This window comes from Protopterus annectens, chromosome 8.part0 (assembly GCF_019279795.1).
Source record: "Protopterus annectens isolate FY-2018-M chromosome 8.part0, PAN1.0, whole genome shotgun sequence".
NCBI lineage: Eukaryota > Metazoa > Chordata > Ceratodontiformes > Protopteridae > Protopterus > Protopterus annectens.
This window is the reverse complement of record NC_056741.1, coordinates 510,220,892-510,245,889: the sequence shown is the minus strand read 5'-3', so window position 1 is coordinate 510,245,889 and position 24,998 is coordinate 510,220,892. Positions and strand designations below refer to the sequence as shown.

The window sequence follows — 24,998 nt, the reverse complement described above, 5'->3', positions numbered from 1 at the left end:
CAGAATTGCTCTCTCCCCTTATAAACATTTAACATATGTAGATATACCATTTGCCACATAAGATTATGGAAGATGAAGTCAGTGGATATAAAAGGCATGAATACAGAGATACAGGATTCAAACAATAAGAGCAAAAGAAGTGGGAAGATTGATTTTTCATAATACTGAAAGAGCATACGATTATGCCAATGGGGATGTTCTATGGGAGCTTATGGAAATTTATGGATTTGACAATAGATTGTTTAGTGTGTTGCAGATTGTTCTTATGCCAAGGTCATTCCTTTAGTTAAAAATTCATACATCTGTGACTCATTGGTCACTTCCTTCTTGCATCTGCTCCTTATGTGGCCAGAGACTTTTAGGTATCTATTCTTTACGTGACTCGAAAAATGCATTTGGTAAAACACTCTGATTTTAACTTGGAAACCATTGTCTACTCACATAATGTCATTTGACCTTGGATATCTGTAATTTTTGTTCTTTTACTGGCCAGTGAGAGTGACAAAGAGAGACAGAGAGAAAAAGAGAGATAGAAACTTTGTGTAGTTTGTAGCAGTTAACAGACCAACAACAGCTGCATCTGGACTCTAGTTCTAGCATAGTTACTTAAAAAATTGGTAGCTTATGCTGCTGAAGACAGAATTGTTTATGAATTGTGTTCCTGATCAGATGGCTTGAGCTGAGCTTGCCTTATTTGTTGTTGAATTGCCATACTGCTTATTGACAAATAATCAGAGTGAGCAGGAGGGAGACTGCAGTGTGAGCCAGAGAGTCGCAGGCTGAAGAAAGACCTGACCTGCATTTGATCATGAGTGTGCAGTCAGTTCAGAGCTGGATGCCCCACTTCTACTACTTCTGCTGAAGAAGTAGCACTATAGGCCTAAAGTAAACCCCCTTGGGTTGATTGTGGTGGTCAAGAAACCTAGGCAGCCTTATGTTTTGTGACAAACCCCCACAAAATTGGAGTTAGTCTGGGGGCATGGAAAAGCTGGTAAACTTGGCACAGATATGAGACACTGGGTAGGAAGACCATAAGATGATGCACAGGAGCAAAAAGTGCTCAAAAAATTGTCAACCTATTCAAACATCAAGACTGGCTTTATGGTATCCAAAGTACTACTTTGTTTGACTTGCAACAATAACTTATACCATGAGATAAAAATACACTGTTCTTTCTGTGAGTCTTGTTTATTTGTTGGTGTAGACTTAGTGTAGGTGTTTTAGAGTCACTGGTTTTGTGACAAAATAGGAGATAAATAGGAGTAGGCCTTTCATGGGGCAATGAATGAGACAGGTTACATCTGAGCAGCCAGTAAGCTGCTGAAAATAACGAGGGTCATACTTACTATCTGGATAGTTAAGAAGATTTAAGGCCTCACATTTTATTGTTTATAAATCTCTGTAGCATTTTCAGTTAAGCAATATGCTTGGATTTGTATATTTCAAAGGAGATTGCTGCTTGCTTCTTTTCTTGCAGGCCTATCATTCACAATGCATTTGACCTGCTTTTTCTGTGTGCTGAGACTAGGGTTGCCAGCTTTCTGTGTGGCTAAAACTTGACTAAGGTCACACCCCTCAAATCACCCATAACTCTACCCATTAACACCCCCTCCATCATCCATGCTCTGCCCATTTTGTGGCATCACCGTGACATCAGCTGATTGGAATGCCCTCTTTCTGTTCCAGATGCCTGCTCATCCACGAGTTTCTCCACACACAAAAAACAACATAATTGCTAAACTTGGAGATCCGAGTAAAGGAGTGACCGACAAATCACAACGCACATGTTCAAAAGGTGACTAATGAAGGAATGGCACTGGCTGGCATAGACGGCTCTGTGGAAGTTGCTGTAGCTAGTTCAGTTTTGTAACTGTTTTTGTTTTTTTAACTCTAGCCAATTATCCCATGTGAGAATTAAACATTGCGCCTTGTGCCTTGTGTCTGTAAGGGAAATACCTTAGCCATTATGCCAACCTCCCACAATGTAAACTCCTTTTTGAATGCATGGGACTTCTGCCACTTGTGCAGACTTTAAGAAGTTTTCAGCTTGAAACTATTACAGTTCATTTATGCAAAGTTACTACTACCATTTCCTTCAAAGTTATGCAAATGACAGGACTATGCCCTGAACAGCTAGAACATTAAAATCAGTTACTATACATTAGATTTTCCTTCACGTATAATTATTTCTACTCACTGTACAGCATTAATTTGACCTGTCCCATTATACCTTCTGTAGGATATGATTTTTAATTGTAGGATTCTTCTAGACTAAAACTGAAGCCGTGGTTGTACAGCGATGGTGTTGTTGCCTCACAGCATGAGGTTCTCCTGTTCGATTCTTGGCTGGAGTTTCTTCTGAATGGAGTCTGCATGTCCTCCCCGTGGTCGAGTGGCCTCCAAAAGACATGCGTGAATAGGTGTGCCTTCGCTGAAAGTTGGGTATCGAGCTGGCAACCTGGCACCATAAAAATCTACTGCCAATCATTAGTGGACCGGAGTTCCACTGTGGCGACCCCTAACCGGGAAAAGACAAACAACAACTTCTAGACTAAAACTACAGTGCATTTTACAGCTATCATTACAAAAACTCCAATAACTATTTACAACTAACACGATAAATTCAAGAATTCTGCTACAGCAAAGTGAACTTAATCTCAGGTGTCCATTCTCTACTACTCAAGTGTACTACTGTACAATATCTGAGTCTACACAACTATAATGTGATTTGTTACACAATTCTTTCATGAGTCACCTCTAAGCAGTTACAACAGCCTGTAAGAATTATTTACTAAAAAACTTTAAGACTATACAAATTCAGACATTTGATACTAAAGCAAACTTCAAATTGCATTTCAACAAAAAAAAAAATCTCTATCACCAAATCATTTTTTTTGTTTGTTTACCAGCCGTCCCTATTTCTGGAGGGCAGTCTTGCTTCTGAGCAGGTGAGACCTGTAAAAGAACAAACAATAAGAATACTCATAGTTCAGAATCCCCCCTCTCCCAAATAAGGAACGTTATCTTCATAATGCGAAACACATGGGCAAAATGTGGAACAGTTACTAATAACTTCAACTAGGAAGCTCGCAGAGGTTTCTAATTGTGCTACTTTATAAAAAGTTATTTTAATACATTAATATGACTCAGTACTATTTGCTATGGATATCAACTAAAAAATGTCTTAACACTAAAGGAATGACAGACCCTTGCAATGTGGAACTTTGAGGAATATGGTCTTTAAGACCCAAAATGAGGAACGTCCCTTGTAATAAGGCGCACTTGAGAAGTATGAGAATGCTAGTACTTCAGACGAAAAAAATGTGTTTCTAGAGTTCCTCCAAACATTACAAAAAAGTACTACACTGGGGCGTATATATTAAATGAAAACAAAGCAGTTGTACCGATCGAGAATGTGATCTCCCTTACAAAACCTCACATTTCAGAAAGAAAACTTCACCGTGATCACTACAGTATCTGAAAAGATGCTGATCGTAATCAACCTCTCAACCACCACAATTCTTAAGTCCCAGTGATGGAGATGTACAGTAATCTGCAGTCGGGAAACTATTCTTACAGCTACCCAACATTTGGTCACGGTTATATGTCTAGCTTCAGCCTCTAGTAAATTGGGTAATTTGACAACACATTATAAGTCGCTCTCCATCTTTCATGCTTCAACTACACATAGTTTAACCCTAAGCAATTACCCCATGTATAGTGATGAATAACATACTAGTAATAATATAATGCATTTTACGTGCTTAGCAACTACCTGTTTATTTTATTAAGACAAAATAAAGGGAATGTACAGGCAAATAAGGGAGTACAAATTTGAAAGTCGAAACGAGTGGAAAATCTGATGGCACAATTTCTAAGCCTGTTTTCATGTACTCTTCGAAACAAGAATCTGGATTCCAAAACAGTTTAAGGTTATGGGGTCTAAATGGAAACAAATCAGAAAGAAAAAAAAATACACATCTTCAAATGACTCGCCCATAAGAATCCTCATTTGCTTCTTGCCGAAAAGGTGAGAGAATAGGGACGAGATAGTAAGACCCATATTGTACTGTAATTCAAAGAAAACACTCTAAAGAAAACAAAAAAGTATAGTTGTGGAACTATTCTTAGCCCACAGAAGATGCCTGCTTGGACTTCCATGTTGCTACCTTTCCAGCCAATACCAATCTGCCAAGATGTCAACCTCTACACCAGAGTTCTGCAAGTGTATCGTGCTTAGATGTACATGTAATGCTATTGTTTTATATCGAACCAAAGCAGAAAGGCTGAGTACGCAGATCTCTCTTGTTTTTAGACAGGAGCCAAGTAATGTTATTAAACCAGAGTACTGTTATGCTGTTGAAGATGCCAAAAAAAAAAAATAATCAGCAGCAATCATTCACAGGAGGATTGTAGCGCAGTAATCAGTCGGTCTCAAATACTAAAAACAAATTGTGGCAGTCACAGTGGCACAAAACCTGGACTTCACGTGTCCAGTTTTGAATGAAATTTGTAACTGGACAATTTGTTAGAAAAGTGGACAGTCTGGTCAAAAACTTGACAGCTAGCAACCCTAGCTGAGACTCACCATTATCCATTCCCTATCCATCAAGTAAGTAACACAGTTGGATTCTGGAGACAAAGGGTGAAGTTATGCAAACAAAACTGAATTTCTTGTTTACACTGACAGGTACGGAGTAACCTTTTTTTGTCCTGCCCCCCCCCCTTTAAATAACTCACACCAACACCAAAAGACAGTTGATGATCTTTATTAATACAACCGATTATTAACTGTATTCACATAAAACAACAAATAATTGGAAACTTCACATTCTTTCAAACAACCTCAGGACAGCGTAACCACTCACCCTGGCTGAGTCATTCATCAGGACAGTGTACCCACTCACCCTGTTCAATCATCTATTAGAGCAGCATACCTACTCACCCTGACCAAACCTTAAATGGGCAGTATACCTGCTCACCCCTTTTAAATTAAGCAGCATCCAACTAAAATCACTTATTATCAGGCAGCATCCAGCAACTCACTTGATCCCCAAACTCAATGCCATCAACACCCTTACCTAGAGGGGGAACAGAAGAGGACAAGCCTGTCCCTCTTCTCCACCCACCAGCCTACTCCCAAGCTGTTCCCCCTCTTATCCCCTAACCTTCACCATACCCTCTAGAAACAATTTCAAGTGACCATTAAACAAATCCAACCCCACATCACTCAAATGCACCCCACCCGATTGAAACCAAACAGCATCACTGTGTTTCAAATCTCTATGTTGTATGGTATACATGCCTAAATCCCCCAATTGCTTAGCCAATCTCTGATTAACAAACCTCTGAACCCTCTCAATAGCCCAGTAACTGATTGCATTCCTCCATGTCAAACGTGGAACTATCTCTGACCATGCTATACCCATACCAGGGCACAAAGTCTGCAACTTAAACAAGTCCTCTGTTATAACATCCATCAACTGCTTCTTTGAAAGGATCCTCAGATCATTACCCCCCAAATGCACCACTAATATTTGTGGATAACCTACTCTCAATCTTACCACCTGAAACTCATGCATCAGTTGCTCCCATCTAAGCCCTCTAACCCCATACTAAGTAACTGACCAACCTAACTGAGACAAACCCAAATTCTGTCCAACCACCTTAACCACTTCCCGTTTCTCTGCCCGATGGATGCAAGTATGACCCAGGATGATAATCTGCTTTTCTAAAAGAGAAAGAAAAGAAAATTAATAGCATATACAGTACAAACCTTATCTAAAATATGACAAAAATGCATTAGAAGATCACCTCCCCACTCTTTTAATAACCTCAATGGAAATGCCGTCCTTAGCCAAATCTGTAGCCCTACCAATGCAAAAGGAATGAGATGCAAACCTTTCCACTGGAAAACCCATGCAACAAAAAACCCTCCTGATGACATGTACTAGCTGACCACTTGTCACCCTCCTGCCATCCAGCAAACAGAAAACCAAGTCATATGGGGCCCCCACCTGAGTCCGCCTCAACTGCTTAGTCCACCTTACTGGGCAAAGCCTAACATTCATATCTTCTTTGAGCACTATCGATACACCTTTCCCCAAATGATCTGTCTTAGTCTTCCATAAGCCAATAATAACTGTCCCAGGGTCTATTATTACATCTCTCCAAAGTAATGCTCAGCCCTTGCGAACGAATGGTTCCTGAGCCGGAAAACAGCCGAGAAATCTATACCAAAAGGCCTACCAAAAGAAAGAATTACCTCTCATCAACTTTGACTCCCCCACCCATGGTCAACCCAAAACCAACCTTAAACACAGGGTAGCGAAGGCAAAACACCAAATATAATGTGGAAGGCCCTGCTCCCCCTCCACTCAGGAACCATGTACCACGCGGTCACCAGGAGCAGCCTGGGAAGTGAGGAGAACCACATAAGGTAAGACAAGGGATCTGGAGAAAATGCAGCAATTACCAGAGGCACCCTCCTTATCTCATAACATGGGCAAGATAATTAATACACAAACCTGATGGCCCTGCTGCCCTACTCCCCCAACAGCACCTGTGACTAGCTCTGGGGCCATTCTCCACTCATCCTTCTTAATGCCTACCCTCCACACACGCCCCATCTCCCCACTTCACTAATCTAGCAATGAAGGAGAAGAAAAAAAATTAACCAGAACAGTAACTACACTCCCCAGCCATCCTTACCAACCCGTCACTGATGCACACCATCCCACACATGCATCATCTGTGGCCTACATTCCACTGAAGTACCTACAGGTCGTCCTGGATGTGGGTTAGCTTCAATAACTCATGCCAAAATGTGACCCCACTTCCTCTGCTGCAAAACTATAAAAAGCAAAGTCCCTCCCTAAACTTACATCACTTCCTCTAACTCCCCAAACCAATTAACCCCTTAATATCCAGAACCCAGATACCTATCTAGCCCACACCAAAACCCCCACCCTCCCTCCTTCCCCATTCCTCCATTACTACTCCCCCAAAGAAGGTTCTGGACAAATTGGTTTATCCCAAAACTCATTTTTCTAACTGCAGTCACTGTCTAGCCCTGCTAAGCATACATTACTGATTTTTGATGGCCTGCTGCTATGATTTTGAAATCTGAGAAGGTAACAGGTCTACATCACAGTTTGTGTTTTTTGTAATGTTTTAATAAGTCAGAGTCTACATATAGCAGAACATAATATCAGTTAAATCTGTTTACTCAAACTAAGCGTAATTAATTACTTTTTTGTCACTTGCATGACTCCTTCCATTTGGTCAGTCATAGGTTCATAGGTAAATATTAGGCTAGTAGCACTTGTGTGGCAGTCTAAGCCTAGCCAATTTCCCTTCAAAGGTGAAAGTCAAACCCTGTAGCTTTTGTCTTTGAAGTAATCAACCAAACTATTGCAAAAGCTATAAAAGTTATAAAACATGTGCTTCCACACGCATTTCTCATTATAACGGTGGTATTACAATGTCAGTCAGATATAAGATTGAGTTTACATTACACAAGTGATAACATAGTAAGAACATTTCATTATTATACAAATTAATTTTAATATCTCTCTAACTATAACAGGTAGACTACATCTGTCAGTGTTTTGTTCATTTACGTTATCTTCAATTTCCTGCAAAGCAATTTTGTAGATGGAACTCCATTTCTGAGATATTTGCATAATTTTGAACTGAATGAATCTTTAATGGAAAAACAAATAAAAATCTCTCCAAAGCAGTGCTAGTTAGACCAAAATTGCCAGTGCAAAGTTATTCAGGTGTAGTTTATGCTTTCATTAGATGTCATGGCATATCATAAATACCATCTATTTCAAGTTTTTACTTTAATTTATGACGTGTTTATAATATTTCCAGAAAGGTAGCTATATTTTCTCTGATACAGATATCTCATTTGTCTGAGGTGCCAGTCTTGCCACACATACAGGTGAAATGCTTATCCACAATGTGTCCAAGTGGACAGTGTTAGAGATATTTACAGGAACATTAATTTTATACAAATATGCATATTTTGTTTTTAAACAAGTATAATTATCTAGACTGCTAGTATGTGAACAGAAGGAAACAGTGACACCTTCTGCAGCATAATGTGCGTTTTCCACTGATATCAAGAAGTGATCTATAAACTCTGGTTCTAGTTATTAACAGAAATATTAATATAGTACATGTTCATAATGTGACATGAAAAGTAATCTGACTTTCTCATTTACCAATCCTTGTGTTTTGATCAGCAGGCATTTCTGACATCTGCACTCAACTGCCCTGTGAAATGCTGTTCCTCAATGCTGCTGTTGAGACACTGGCTCAGATATTCATAGAAAGTATGGCAATATGTATACAGATAATATTTTAATGCTAAACAACAATAAATATCTGCAAAGTGGTACTAACTAGCCAACTATTACTATAAAGCTTTCCCAGCATTGTGTATGCTTTAGTTTATGTCACAGACTATCATGTAAATATCTAGTTAAAGCTATTAAAGTTATTAATACATAAGTTCTTATATATGGCATGTATTCATAATATTTCATAAAAATAACATTTTCCTGAGGTACCATACTGCCTTCCTCTGTCCAGGATGGAAATGTGCGCCACCCCAAGAGTGAATTTGCAGTATAAACAACTCTAAAGCAGTCTTTCCTGTCTTGTAACACAGCAATCTAGAAACACCTAGCATTATTTGTGTACTTAATTTGAGTAAAATAATTTTACCTCACTGTCACCTTTTTCTTAATAAAACTGTAGAATTAATACAAATTGCAAAAACAATATGAAGTCATGAATGCCATGGTTACCTTCAGTTTTCTGCATATAAGAGAGAGAGAGAGTGGCAGACGATGAGAGAAAGTGAGAGGGAGATAGACAGTACCACATTACATATCATATCTGCTTTAAACAAAAATGAAACACATAAATACTTGCGTTAAAATGCATTTTCAAAACTAAAAGAAGCATGAAACTCCAATGTCTGGCATTACTGACTGACTGTGATACTCAGTATTTTACCAGAGAAATCACAAGTTTTAAAAGGGACAAGTCAAAAATACCAGCCAAATATTAGGGACATTTGAAATGTATGAGTACCATTTAGTGACTACAGCCATCCTTCCACTGACAGCAGAATGCAGTTTGTACAAAGAATGTACCCCCAAGAATAAATAAATAAATTAAATAAATAAATAAATAAATAAAATGAAAACCCACTATCATGTAATAGTGCTTGTAGACTATAAGAAGCATACTGTAACATTTTCCCTTTTCTTGTTTTGTACCTCAAAACAGTGGTCTTTCAGACAACTGATTGATGGGCTGCAACACCTGAATAAGACATCCAGTTTTGTACTAGATATCAAGCTCAGAAATCATGTATGTAAATAATTATAAACTGATGTCCACTACATACATATAACAGCAGTTTTCTGGAGAATCTGTGACTGCTGAACTATTTCCATTTAACGTACTCTATCCAATTTCACCTCTTGACAGTTCTGCTTACTTATATACTTCTGTTCATAGGTAGGTACTAGGCTATCTGCCCAAAGGCATTTATAAGCCTAGCCAGAGTGTGTTGGCTGTTGGTCTATGTCTCCCCCAAAAAAAGTTAAAGAAAGAGTATGGGAGGCAGCTCATTTTTTATTACAGTCAGTATGAGAGCCTTGGTACTGGAGGGCACGCAAAAGGCTCACTATTAAAGATGGAAGATGTCTGGCAAGCTGATTGATTTCTGCACCATGATGTCATCTTGAGCAACTTAAATTAGGACTTCACTAAAGGAAGGTCACAGTTTTCCCTGATTTTGCTTTGTGAGCTTTTCTATGCATAGTTTATTTAAAAAAGAAGAGCACACACAGTACAACATAATGTCTTTGGATGCACAGTAGCTGATATGATAACTACAAGAATGATTTTACTCTATGTCTGTCAAGATGGTTGCACTTGTTGCAGTCAAACAAAGTTTTCAGTACTATGTAAAAAATTATTTACTACATTTTTCAAATGGAAGCAATAATTTTTCTTTTGTTATCTTAAAGAAGCACAAATACATACTTTAAACCAGGGTCCTAAACTCCTGACAGCACAGAGGAGCTGAAGGTGTGATGTGGGGAAATTGTTTCTATGTAATCACACTTCTGTTACCATTCTAGGTATTACTCAAGCAGAGCAATAGACGTGAGTGAGTTACGAGTGTAGAAAATGTTGGCACACAACTCAGTTGTAAGGACACAAAGCAAAAACTATGGTGGAACTGCCTTAACAGAAAATAATTGTATATCACAGTTTTCAGACTCTTATATCCACAATCTTTGACAAAGATAAAAATAATCAGGGGTAAAAGTCCCAAAATCAGGAACACTTTTTAAATATTAATTTTTATGACCAAAAATGCTTCTGTATATGATGACTTGAATTAGCATACTTTTCTGAAACAAAAAAGAAGTCTGTTGCTTTAAAACCCATTAGTTGTTGACACTAATCTGACTTTTTTTTTTTTACAAGGAATCACTAATTTTAAAAGAATTCACGTAACAATCTGAGCCAAAATCAAGGAGATACTTAACTTTTAATCAGGACATTTGGTAAGTAATATGTATGTAGCAATGTTTATTCATTTTTTTTTGCAAAGTTTCTTTTTACGCCCATGTCGGAGAAGAACTTCCAGATATTGTTAAGTGCAAAAAAGGGCACATTCTGCAAAGAAGAGAAAGGCTGCAGATGAAAATTGTTCTTTTCAAGAAGACTAGTTAAACTGAAGCTTCATCTACATGAAAGTAACGTCATTTGCTGTGTTCTGTACACAGTGGCGGCTGGTGATTTCAAATCAAAGGGGGCAACAGGATACACCTGAATGGGCGTGGTCAGCTAGAAAGGGATGTGGCCAACTAGAAAGGGATGAAGCTATGTTATAGAAATATTTATTAACTTGCTAATTATTTTATATTGTTCTTAAAATACAGACAAAAACATACTACAGTTTTGCAAAGATATAATTACAGCAGTAAACAGCAGGGCAATTTATTTCACACCCAGCACCAATTCCCAGTGCCTAACCAACTCACAGTATCTGATTTGATCTTGCGAGGTTAAAAACAAAAATAACAAAAAAGACAATACTGTCATTAAGGTAAGTATTCATTCTAGGGAGTGACCCACAACAACCGTAGACCTGCATACAAATGCAATAATTCAAATATTGGATGTTCTCAGTCAGCTAAGCACATATTCAAAACAGCCAAGCAAAAAGCATTTTTTACGCACATCCGTGATCAAAAACAAATATATGACCATTGATTACAGTATGCATTTATATTTACTGGTAAATTCAATAAGTAGGTGCAGCCAGAAACTTTCATTGTATACTGTCAAAATGTTGTCCCCCACCACATCTCACATTAAAAATAAATACAAACACCCTCCCAAATGTTGCATCTACACATTTATTGAATGGATGCATTCTTTTCAAGCACCACCCATTCAACTGTTAAAAAAACATTTTAGATAACTAAATATGTCTCTATGCACACAAGCATGACAACTTTTAGGTATTAAATACACAGTTTAAGTATCTTACTGCCCCTGTAATTCATAACATTTGAGAGAGAGAGAGAGAGATGAAAAAATGTACTCAGCTGAGTACAGTGAATATGCCTTCCTACATCTTTGCTTCTTTTTATTGCTAAAATATTGTATATGTACAGTAAAGTGAAATCTTGTATACACTAGAGAAAGATTGGTGTTTACAGGCACTAACAGCAACCGATGTCATCTAGACCACAATTAATGGGGTGACCATAGCATAAATAAGTTTTTATTTTTAAATTTGTTTTTTTAAGTATGACATTGTGACAGGCATATAATTTCACTTTCATCTGGCATTTATGTATTATTTTTCTCAACCCCAAATAACAAATGCAATCAAAAAACTTGACCTTTATTAAAATTTATTTAAATAAAATTATGTCATTTTTCAGTGTTCACAAAGATGTTATATGCAATTTCTCTAAGCATGCAAGGACTTTGCAAAGAGAGGTGTAGATATAGTGACAAATGACCACTGAAGCACTCAAAATGTTTATAACTGATAAACTGCATTTTTTTTGGCATTGTGAGTGTGCATTAGCATTATTTTTTTTTTTTTTGCTGTGGACAAAAGTAAAAATTGAAAAAAAAAGCATAAAAATATGACTATAAATACTTGTCGAGGTTATTTCTAACTACCAGTAAAAATTATCCCTCGGATTCATGAAGCCTGCACCAGGCGCAGGCGCTACGTGGGATAACTCCAAATACGTCCACCGAGCGATTCAGGTACGAATCAACTCCACGTGCACTACCGGCGTACACCAGATCTAAGCAGCCCTCGGCATAGGTATGCAAATCACCCCATGTGCAGTATCGCACCATGCTAATGAAAGCATACAGTGATTCATGAAGTGATGCAGATGTAGCACAAGCCCATGGAAATGTAAACCAAAAAACATGGTTTACATTTTCCCAAACAGAACATCGGAGTTATGGAAGCGGACCAGACTCATGTATTACAAAGTTAACATATGCCAATGGCGAAATACACAGCCAATGGCACAAGAAAAGATGTACAACACCTAAAAAACAACATTTAATGTCATGTCCACAGTAACGCACAGTACAACCACAGGGCATGTGTGCGCAAACAGGAATACAAAGGAAATATATACAAATGTCATAAAATCGCAATGTAAGACAAATCAGGATTGCACCATAATATGCAATGGTAGGCATGGCACACCACAAGCAAGGCGCAAGGGTTGCCAAAGGCCCACAACAGTGTTCAGCGCTGTAACTATGAATTAGTAGTCAATGCCATGCAAATAAGGCAGGTAATACTGAATCGCAAACGTCCTGCCGGATTAAGGATGTACCTGACAGTGCAGCACTATAACACCGAGGAGTGTATCAGAGGTGATACATGACATTAGCAGAGGGGTGTGTCACCATATCAGTAAGCACATTGGAGCAATGCAAATCTGGCCTGGCCATTGCTAAGCAAAGCTGCAGGACAGGGGTGGGGAGGAAGGTATAGAGCCGTTTAGCTGAGAGCACACATGGTGCCTGAAAGCGCATGTGTACAGGGATGAAATCGTGCCTGAAACCCGGTAAGCAGATGCATGCACCGTGAACAATAGCACAAACAGGAAGGTCAGGGGAAAAAAAGAAGGAAATGCAGAAGCAGGGTAATTGGCATACTAATGAGCAATTAACACCAATCAACTCACGGTGGCCAATCGACGGCAGTAGACAAGCCTGCATGCAGAAACCTGCAAAACAGGATAGGGGAGGCATAAGATTGCAAAGAAAGGAGGGGAGGACTTGGAATGCAAAGAAAGGAGAACTGTCATAGCAGAGCAAAGCAAACCCACAGTAGACCGGTAAAAGCACACATTACGCAAGATAAGCCAGGTCTAGGAAAGTACAAATGAAAGCAGGCAGCTGGATGCATGCCAGCAAATGGTAGATGTAATGTGCACATAAGGGCAGGAGGTAATTCATGGCATCCAAATGTAATGCAAAACCAAAGGCAGCACAATAGTGGTTCCGTTAATAAAACACAGAAGATACCCTGTAGCCACGATCGTACATACACACCCTATGACATCATCAGTGTTCACAGCAAAACAGTATAAAGTGTGAAAGCACCAAACACACACCTGTGTATTCTCAAACACTGCACCATAGGTGTAAACAGATGGGGAACTTTTAAAATGTACATGTTGGGAGCTGCCATAGCTGTGATTCATCAGCATGTGTTACAGACCGACGGTGTTGTGGAGGATGATGCTGACAACCACCGTAGGCCTCGGAGGAGGAGAAGAGTGTTCAGACCAAGGGTAACCTACCAGGGGCTACATGATCTGGAGATAGTAGAGTGTTACAGGGTGGACAGGGACATCTTATAGCAAATAGTAGAGCTGTGCCGGCCACACCTGAGAACCAGAAACAACAGAGGGGAACCCATCCCAGTGGACATGAAGGTATGTGTAAGCTTGCGAATACTAGCCACAGGTACCTTTCAAAGGCCAACTGGAGATATAATGGGGATCTCACAGGCATCAGCATCCAGGGTACTACACTAGTTCCTGGATGCCATGTTACCACATGCCAATGAGCATATATACTTCCCCCGAACTCAGGAGGAGTTGGCCAGCAATATGCGTCACTTCCACCGTGTGGCAAACTGTGAGGTACTGGGTGCGATAGACTGCACGCACATACAAATCAAGTCACCACCCGCTGAGTATGGTAGGCGCTACATAAACCGCAAGGGATTCCACTCCATCAACTGCCAGGTCGTGTGCAATGCCCAGGGCATTATCATGGATGTGTGTGCTGGCAGCCCTGGAAGCTACCACGACTCCCATATCTGGCATGCCTCACAGCTGTATCAGGTATTTGTCAGGGGGGACATCCCACAAGGCCATCTTGTGGGGGATGCTAGCTATGCATTGGAGCCATGGATGATGACCCCCATCAGAAATGCACACACACCAATGCAAGAACGCCATAATGAGGCACATGCGCAAACCAGAATCATCATAGAGCATGTGTTTGGGATGCTGAAATCACGGTTCCATTGCTTGGACACATCTGGTGGAGCCTTGCAGTACTCTCCAGGCACGTGTGCCCACATTTTCATAGTATGTGCCTTGCTACATAATATGATTTTGTGGAAACAGATGCAGCAGGGTCAAAATGGGGGAGGGCCTCACAGCTCACTGCAATTGCCAAGGCCAACACAGGCACAGAGGGATCCAGACCATGGACACACTGTGCCAGCCCCAGTAGGCAGACAGAGGCATGCCCAATATGCCTATGCCTTGGCAAAGAGGGAACGTATAGCACATACCTTGACAGTGTAGGCTTCCACAGACTGACACCCCTTCCCACCTGCACACACAGTAACATGGATGGCACACAAACATGACTACCTGTAAATTGTGATGTATAGGTGGCCCACTGTGGAATCCTACATAGGCAGCCCTCAAACATTGTACACACAACAGCCATTGGAACACGGAAATGTCAACACCTGAACAGTAGATGCGCCTATCAACATCTGTCGATGCTGTGTGTATAGGTTCTCAGGTACATTGGTAGGTACACGCCCGATTCTCAGAGGCAAAACAACAACGGGGCAAACAGTGACTCCCTTCGCCACAACATCAAGTAAGCAACTGTCGCTTACTGGAGCAGAGGCAATTGCAGGAGCACATGTGTGTAAGCACTGTCCCACACACACTCATCATGGATTCCCCACTGCATAACTGAGGGGCTCCACAAAATGTAATCATGGATGTTGTGTCAAGGCTGGGGATGTACCCATGAAAGGCATTCGTCACCCCAGCATGCTGCATCCACGGTCATATGAAGGTGTAGCACATTATCGGGTGTAGCTAATTGTGATATACATACCCAATGCCAGAGTACAGCCAGTAAACATCACATGGACATACCATTAACTGGACTCATCAATTTGTAAACTAACGGAGTTATCCATGTGAGTGTAGTGTGGAGTAACTGCTGTAGTGTACTGCACATACAAAATGACATAATACGTGTACAACCCCCAGATGTCCAAGTGGTACATGCAGTGACTGTCGTGCATGTTCCCGGTCCCACGTCCTGCAAGGGATGTAACGTAATCCCGACAGCACAGGTAATGCATTCTGGATGCAGGTCATCAGAATATGTGTAGCACACGTTAGCGGGAATAAGCGTTGCCCACAGCTGGTAAGCGATGTTTAAATATGACTATACGGATATGTGCGAAACAGGGCTAAGCATCACCGACCACTGTGCAGATCATGGTCAATGATGTACAGAACAGGTTAAACCAGCATTAGTCACCCCTGAACAAATAGAGCCTGCTCTGAAGGGTAAAATGACCACTGCCAGGAGTGGAACAGGCATTCATGTATACAATCACCCAACACTATTGCTAGGCAAGATGTACATACGGTAGGGTTGCCACAGTTCAAATGACCAATGTGGGACATACGCCAGATGTCTGCAGGACGACACATACACCTGGCCAGTACGAAAACCAGAATGTCAGTGTTTTGCATAGATAAAAAGCTTATTCTAGTAATGGTCGCAGGTACGTGTTCAGTGTCCTGTAACATGTAGGTGGGTCAGATACAGAATAAGTGTTTTATGCAACTATTACATAAACTATAGGGAATATGTTTGTCCCAAAGTCACAGGACATTTGCTATGTTCACAAATATTTCGCAGGACACCACTGCACAAAGAGGGACTGTTCCTCGCAAAGTGGGATTGGAGGTAATCTTAACCTATGGCAGGTGTGTAATGTGACAGGTACAGACACAAATGTGTGGAGTCCAGGAAACACAGTATACACTGACAAACACACAAAGAAAGGCGTAGCGTGCCTGTCACCACCCCTGTCCGAGATATGTATATATATATATATATATATATATATATATATATATATATATATACACATAGATATATATATATATATATGTATATATATATATATATATATATATATATATATATATATATATATATATATATATATATAGATATCTACACATATATAATACAGATAGAAAGGTACAAATAAATATGATGCCGCCAACTATGGAACGTGTCACACACCAACACGCGTAACCAGGAGGCTGAAAGACAGAAAGAACACAGTACTAGAACAGTAGAACTGCAAGCAATATGACGATAGTAAGGACATGTAGTCACCGCTGCTGGCGGTGCGGTCCATGTAGGTACCGTGTACAACTGTGGTTGTGAGTGATGTAGCATGTGTATGTGTGTGTTGAGGGTGCCATGTGTGTTCCCGCTTGACTGTAAAGTGTGTGTGTGTGTCCGCATCATGTGTCTGTAGGTGGCAACTCGGAGGTAGATGATTATGTCAGGTGCGAGTATAGCTAGCCGTAGGCATGCGGTAAACACCTGTCCCACATTGGGAGGGACATCCCCCCCTGGGCAGGTGTGTCCTGACATGAAACATTACAAAGGGCAACTGTCCGAGAGTTTAGGACATTAGTATGTCCCAAATATTATGCAATAGTTGCAGGAAATACTCATGCCTGTATGTAAGAAACGGAAATGTTACATGCAAACCGATAAGTAGTTAAGGTCCAAAAACAATTGGTATGTAATGAGGATAAAAGTATGCGCTATCTTGTGTACTGACCATGGCCATATGTCAACCTGTAAACACCACTGTGTGACCTGCAAGTGTCCAACTATGGCCATATGACAAGGTGGCGAGCCATGTCAAAGAGGGTCTGACACCAACACCACTGCAATGACTGCAAATATCTGGGACAGACATACACGGGATAGCGGTCATTTACAAATATCCCTGCACATATCGCCGTACATCCGGAGGTATGGAAGTATCAACCTCACCTGCATACCATATAGAAACCAATTAATAATGGCCCAAAGTAAATTCCCATAACAGAAGTCTATTAAGTGATAGCACTGTAATTAGGGAAGGGGCCCACACACATATATGGACTAAGTAGAAATGCAAGCCCCACAAAACCGTATATGCTAAGTACACCTGCCTACATCCCCCACACTGGAAACAATAGCAATACAGACCGTAACCACAGCCCAAACATCTAGTTAGTCAATTACATCTGCTGAACCGTTAATATACCTTGTGAGAGACTCATTTAAAGGAGCCATTCAAAATTGTATCTGTCGTATAACGGAACAAACGGCGATGTTACAGGTGTTTGCAATAGTCCATTATCAGACGGGTGGGATGACAAGTACAGTCACAGGTAGAACCAAATACTCAAGCCATCACACACAATCCACGGGGGACATGACTCCAAAATACACTTGGCTCTACACATAGCAGTTGCAATTACACACAACAAAACACAATACAGGCCGTCTCCCCGAAGACAGGGCAAATGGCCAACGCTCAAGTGGAGAATTCAATTATACCCCACTGTTGCCGCTTTAATTGGCGAATGGAGTAGCTGCACAGCTGAAGTGCACGTAATTAGTCACACCGGACCACCAATTGGTGGCAGTAAACCACATGTTGCAGGTATAGATGTATATAAGGATGACTTGCAAGATATGCAAACTGTATGCTCATACCATAAAACAGTTTAAAGAGTGATACAGAAGAGTGAGATAGAGACGAAATACCGGAACGATATCAAGGTATGTAGAACACTAGCTGTATGTATAGTATGTTCTGTATTAAGTTATGTCAGTGTATGCATAGCTTGGTTTGCAGTAATTAAAAGTGTCCGCCATGCATAAAGTGGGGAATTGTATTTATGTAGTGATGTCTTGCTGATCGTACTAATGCTTGTAGAAGTTGTGCGTCCAGCAGTGGATCACATGGTAAACAGCACTGACACCATAAGGGATGCAACATGATGACTTTAAACAGAACAATGTCATACGACCCGCCGTCAGTGGCAGGGTATGTCCAATAAGTATGTACCATAGCAGGGGATAGTATATGTGGATATACTGTAACAATACGCATGTGTATGGGCATATAACGTCAATGACATGTCTAAGGTCTGTGCAAGTATGCTTTGAATTATGGGATACAATGTAAAACATGTGTAATGTATAGTACAATAGATTGATATGTCAGATATGCTACACAGGAGAACAGGCATATGATGCATAACAAAGGTATCGTATAGTGATGTGAGTAGTATGTAATTAATTTATGTATAAACAGTTATGATGAAATAAATAATGTAATCCACTCTGTGCATTTGCAAAGGACGCAAACATTACTCCCATACTAGAACAACAGAGGAGATGTGACAGATAAACATGAACATGATTGGCGTGTACAATAACAGGATACATATGGCCTGTAGTCACGGGACATTGTAATAGCGTGACAGCTAGTCTAAATGGAAGGGCTATTCCAGTAACCATGCATAAAGGACATGTAATAGCTCCACAGGTTCACAGTGGGGTACCATGCAGTCTGGCAAGTCCATGTGTAACAACTACAGTGTGCACACCAGTGGCACCTCTCTAGGGTAGTGTCCTGTGAACAGAAGAGCCATGTGTAACCTGCATCTCTGCACAGTACAGCCACTGCAGTGATCCCTGGCATACATGTGTCCACCATCCACCAAGCGAGGTATCACATGAACACTGCTACTGACTGTCCATGCGTGATGTACATAGGAATCTTGTCCCAAAGCATGGTGAGTGTCCAGTCTGGGAATGCAACCCCCAAGCACATGCCACACACTGTAGTGTGTGTGCACATATCCATGAGCATCATGCTCATAGTGGCTATTGTATATGTCGTGTATGCGGAGTATATCCATTAACATATTTGCAGACATGGGCCCTGTCTTTGCAGCAGAGGTCACCCCTGAGTATGTAGTCCACAAATGTGTACAGACATGGTGTCTGTACATAAGCCGCAAACTTTAACTGTCGTAGCTCAATAAACGTCATGGCATTTTAATGTTGAGTTATGTAAAGCTGTTGTGTAAGGTACACCCTAAGCAGGGTATTGTACCCATGGATGTGTGTATATATCCGGTGTTCAGAGGTACAATGGGTGCCTATGTACCAGCTACACACCCAGTACAGACATGTGTGGACACATAGAAGGATATCCATGCCACATTGGCAATGTGGTAATCACAGGAGTGTGTGCGACATACATGTGTTTTACATACACGTACAATGCGACATGTATGTAGGGGACTAACACCTATGTGATAACCAGTGTGTGGATGGTGTACTGCAAAGGTTATGTTCATACCAAGTGTCATGCAGGTTGAGGCCATGATGTTCATATCGGTATCCGTCACAGTGACACCCGTATGGGTGGGGTCTGTATCAGCTGGTGGAGCAACAATGGTGCTGGATATGCAGTGGTCTGTAAAGCTAGGCAGGGAAGTCCCCTCAGTGGTAGCCTGTACCTCAGGGAAGCATATACCGAACATGAGGACCCCATGACTGAGGACTGTGGTATGCCAAGTGTAACTGGAATGCCGTATGTGATATGGTATGCCACCCTCAGTGGGTGTGTCCCATCCATTAGCCACTTTGCATAACATCCTGAGACATATGTTGTGATGTGCAGGTGGATGTGTATGTTGTCAATACCAGAATGGTGAATGGTGCTGAAAGTCAGCGAGAGGACAATGTAGGCTGTGTGGATCCCCGTGTCGTCATCAACTACTCTGGTGACTGTATGAAAGGTGTTCAACAGGTGTAGGAGGGATACTTTGGCTCCAACAAGACCAACCCAGCTGGCATCAAAGGACAGGAGCACAACAAAGACTCAGCAAATGATGTCCATGATGATGTGCCCTGTAGCCATGCAGAACAGTCCAGTGAGGTGTGTAGGGCAATAGTCCCAGTCATGCATTGTGGCGCCACCTGTGTGGAGTGTAACTGTCGCTGTGTGCCAGTCAGGGGCCACAATGTCTGGTACAAGGCTATTACTGAATATGGTGTCCCAGTGGGGAGACATGTCATTCAGAGGTCTGTGGACATCACAGCCTGGGATTTTGTAGGGTGACAAGGGGCCAGTGTCCTCGGACATATAGAGTGCAGGTCAGTACTGTGTAGGCGTGACTACAGGTGCACCGCAATGTTCCTGCAAGGAATGTGGCCCCGTAGGGAGTGAGAGGGTGTAATGTTAGCTTTGAAGCCATCAGACAGCATGTTGCCAACATCACCTGTTACTGTCATGTTCCAGAGTGACAGTTGTATGTGTGAGCAGATGTGGGTATTGCATACGACTACTGACATACCAACATAATGCCTTGTGGTACATCTCGGAATGTGTTGCAGTAATGTGTATGTAGCTAGTTATGGAGTATGGGATGAGGGATACCGTGACCCTACCGAGGCTGACCAGTGAGTTACCCCACCCATGGGAATGTACACCACTGTGCAACAGCCCCCACCTGTTGTTGTAAAGTATGTCCATGGAACCGCACCCCCAGAGTGTCATCTGTTATCTGGTGTGTACCATCATGGCTCTGTTTGGAATAGCATGAACCATATTGTTGTGTACGTGCTAATGAAGTGCACTGGGGTATGTCTCAGCGTTTTCATGTGCATTGTCCACCTGCACATGTCTCACGACGTCAACTACCGCTGTCTTACATACGGTGTTGTAGTACTCATCTACTGTGTATGCCATGAAGTGTGTGGTGCCGGTATGTGGCTAACAAGGGTGAGTAGCATATGTTCGGATTCCACCAATGGGGGGATAACCCCAGGTGTGGAACAGCAGTCACATGTTGGTAGTGTCCATGTCAAGGATACTGTTGGTCTTGGAGGTGGTGTATGGGTCGAACCAGGCGAGCGGAGGTTATGACTCATGGACAGCGTACGCCTAATGTGTCAGTACATGTGCGGCTATCACAGTTAAGTGTGGGTTACTGTCAGTCTCACATCAGTAGCAGCAGTAGTTCCGGACACAGTTATATGCACGTGGAGCACCTGTGATGCATTGTGCTAAGTAACAAGCCGGGATGTGTGTACGACATAGTGGAATATGGGGCCACCTCAGCCATGGGTGTGCCAGTCCAGGTATGTGCCTGAGAGGTACGGTCTGTCTATAACCAGTCATTGCAGGTGTGCTCTGCAGAGCCAAGAGGCAGGTCCCAGTCACTGCAGAGATATTGAAGTGGTGCAGTATCAGGTGTGCCTTACCTGCATGCATCACAGAGGATGATGTCAAGCATTGTGTGACATGACCACATGTTTCGCTAGCCAGTTCCCGTTCTGGTGGTGACTGTTATTGGACACTGTGCAAGACAGGCAGTATAAAAGCAGCAAGAGTCCAACATGTGATCCGTACTCCCAGGGCTGACAGGTGCAGCTCAACTGTGCCACAGCATCATGTTGTTTGACCAGGTCTGTCAAAGTGGACGTATACTAGACACCTGTGGAATGACAGCAGAAGCATGGACAATTGTTGGGAGTGACACAGTCACTTGTAGTACAGTGGTAACAGGTCCGGATGACTGCAAAATGCTCCCCAGGGCTTGGACCACACCATCAGGGCTACAACACTGGTGGGCTATTGCATGTCCCTGCACATGTAGTCTGTGCCCTGAGATACAACTTCAGTCACACAAACATGGAAGATGAGTCACATCGTACCTGTTGAGTTGTGGCATGTGTGCATAGGTTATGTTGCAGAACCAGTTACTTGACAGCAGGATGTAAGTGACTATCGCCTTGTGTAGCCTGATGAGTGGAACAGCAGTGTGACTGCCGACAGACACCTATGACAGGTGTGTTGTGTATATTATGACACCCTATTGGCTGTATGTGATGGGCACACTTGTCTGTGGGCTATAGGTTGATGTGGTTGTGTTTGGCGATGTGGGCTGCCATTGGTGCCCACACAGAGTTTGGAGGGGTACTGTACAAGGTGTCTCCGTATGTGTGGCCTGTGGTGGGGATCATGTGGGACTATGTGATGAGTGGGGTGCGTTGCCAATGTTGCACATCCCCACATGACTGTCAGGTGCAGTCAGGGTTGGTGACAGTATAACCCCCAGCAGGGCTGCATATGTGCATCCCCCACATGCTGTACTGTTGTATATTGGGAGGTGTGCATTGACTGTGTACATGAGAATAGCTCTATTGCTACATGTACAACATAGTCATCATAGTGACAGGCAATAGCACTGGTACGTGCCAGTTGGACATGCCTGTATATAAATTGTACGTGCCAGGTGGGCATGCAGTATAAACCACCATGTCTCACTAGAGTGATGTGTGTACGACAGCTGTTGTACTGTAAGCAAGCTGGAAATGTATGGACAGACAGTGTACCTGTGAGGACTGGTGTGAAATGAGTGCTAAACTAAGCAGTAGCTCATAATGTGCCAAGAAGCTCTGAACAAGTGCCGAGCATGCCCATACATTACAGATAGGGTGTTGGATAATATCAACCCACAAGTGTTGACGACAGTCATGACTGGTGGCACCACATCAGAACACTGCCGGGTATGGTCTGCAAGTCCATGAACCATTCTCAATGTAGATGTTAGCAGTACAGATGTATAAGACAGTACGGATGTTCAGCTACACATGCCTTTGTATGTCACAGGAGTGTTCTACTAGTGGCCTGTTGACAGACTCTCAACTACTGAAGGTGCTACAGTGACATGTGCATATCACACGGTGTCAGCTACAGTAAACCAGGGTTAATGTGTTGTACCCCACCCGCATTGTAGCCCATACCACACAGACAAATGTCAGCCATCTGTGTATGTGAGGGTGTGAATGGCCATGACCTATGGGCAATAGTTGTCACAGTGTTGTGAACAGCATACAGAATGGGCTGTGTGTGTGAGGTGTGTGACATATGTGCACATTTTGGTGGATGATATCAGCAATGACACCACTAGGGGAATACCCCTGTACCCATTAAGTAACACCTAGGCTGTGGTCAACATTATGGACACTGTGTTAGGGATGGTGTAGTGCAGTACACCTCCCTGAGCTGGAGACGTCTCCCTGGCCCTTTAGGTAGTCATCCGAGGTACCCATGACATGACAGGATGGTATCCATGATCACGGAGATCATTGGACAGGCATACACAGCACCCGTGTGACCAATATTGGAACACATATCACCCTCCAGGGGTAGGGCCCATGTGTGGATGGCTGATACCAGCCTCCACAATACTCACCTCCAGTATGCAGCATGCTATCCACCTTGCATACAGACATATGCCACACTATGCTGTTAGACATGCTACATGTCCATAGCCTGATCTGAAAGACATACGTCATGGACAACCACCGTCCTATGACTAGGATGGTCACATGCTGGACAGATCCCTGTCCCATACCTGTGACATACTCCCACCATACCATGCAGCCCTGTCCACATAGCTGCACATATCATCCCTGTCATACATGGTGTGATGGCCGTATGGTAGATGTAGTATCAACTATCTGGATCAGTAATGTGTCACTGATGCCCCTCACAGTGGCGTAGTGGGTGTCAGATACAGCTATAAACCCAGCCCATACATGCTATAGCCAATAACCTTACCTGCAAATGATGTCCGACTAGCCATTGTCCCACGTCTATCACATGTGCAACACAGGCGATCCGTGGCAGGATGTTGAACAGCTGTACAGTGCAGTGTAGATGTCTATGGCAAAACAGATGCATGTACATGTTTCCATGCGTACTTGGTGCATTGTCACTGCCCAAGTCCAGTAAGGCTGTGTCTGTGTTGATATGTGACATATACACAGCATCAAGGTCAACAGCATTACTGTGGATACATCAAGCATGTGCAGATAGGTAAGAACACCAGTGCAGGTAAACAGACATGCCCACATGAAAACAGACATCACATGCAGTAGGAACACTAATGAGGTAACATACATATATGGGAATGATATCCAATGCATACTGGGTGTTACATGTGTGTGACACATACATGCCAGTCATGTTAGTGTCATGTTGATTTGCAAAGATAACTGTGCAGATGTACTAGAAATGTATGTGCAGCAGTATCACTGTACATGTCTGTAAATGTGACCTGTCACCTTCATCATGTCTTACAGATAATGCCTTGTACACGCCTACCAGCATACAGCCAACAGGAGGATGATGTCGTAATCCCGTACCTCCATGAGAACTACGAGTTGTTATTTAGCCATGTGCCACAGCATGCACAGCAGCAGGATGACCTGTGGCAGGATCTTCGCAGGAGGGTCAATGAAGTGGGTGGCCACAACCGCACCTACCAGCAGGTGCGCAGACACTGCAAGGACTTGATACGACATGCAAAACAGCGTGCCACTGCAATTGCCAGGGAACAAGGTGGAACAGGTGGTGGGCCACCAACCCAGCCTCCACTCATACACACAGAGGAGCTACTGGCCAGTCTGGGGACACCCTCAGAACAGCTCCCACAAACACTAGCTGCCATCGT

The 24,998-nt window shown here is 42.2% G+C and overlaps 1 pseudogene; it reads right to left on the bottom strand.

The window, feature by feature from the left end:
* The window catches only part of LOC122808305, an 85,242-nt pseudogene extending 61,114 nt beyond the window's left edge, over positions 1–24,128 (bottom strand).
* Positions 24,129–24,998: the final 870 nt, after the last annotated feature.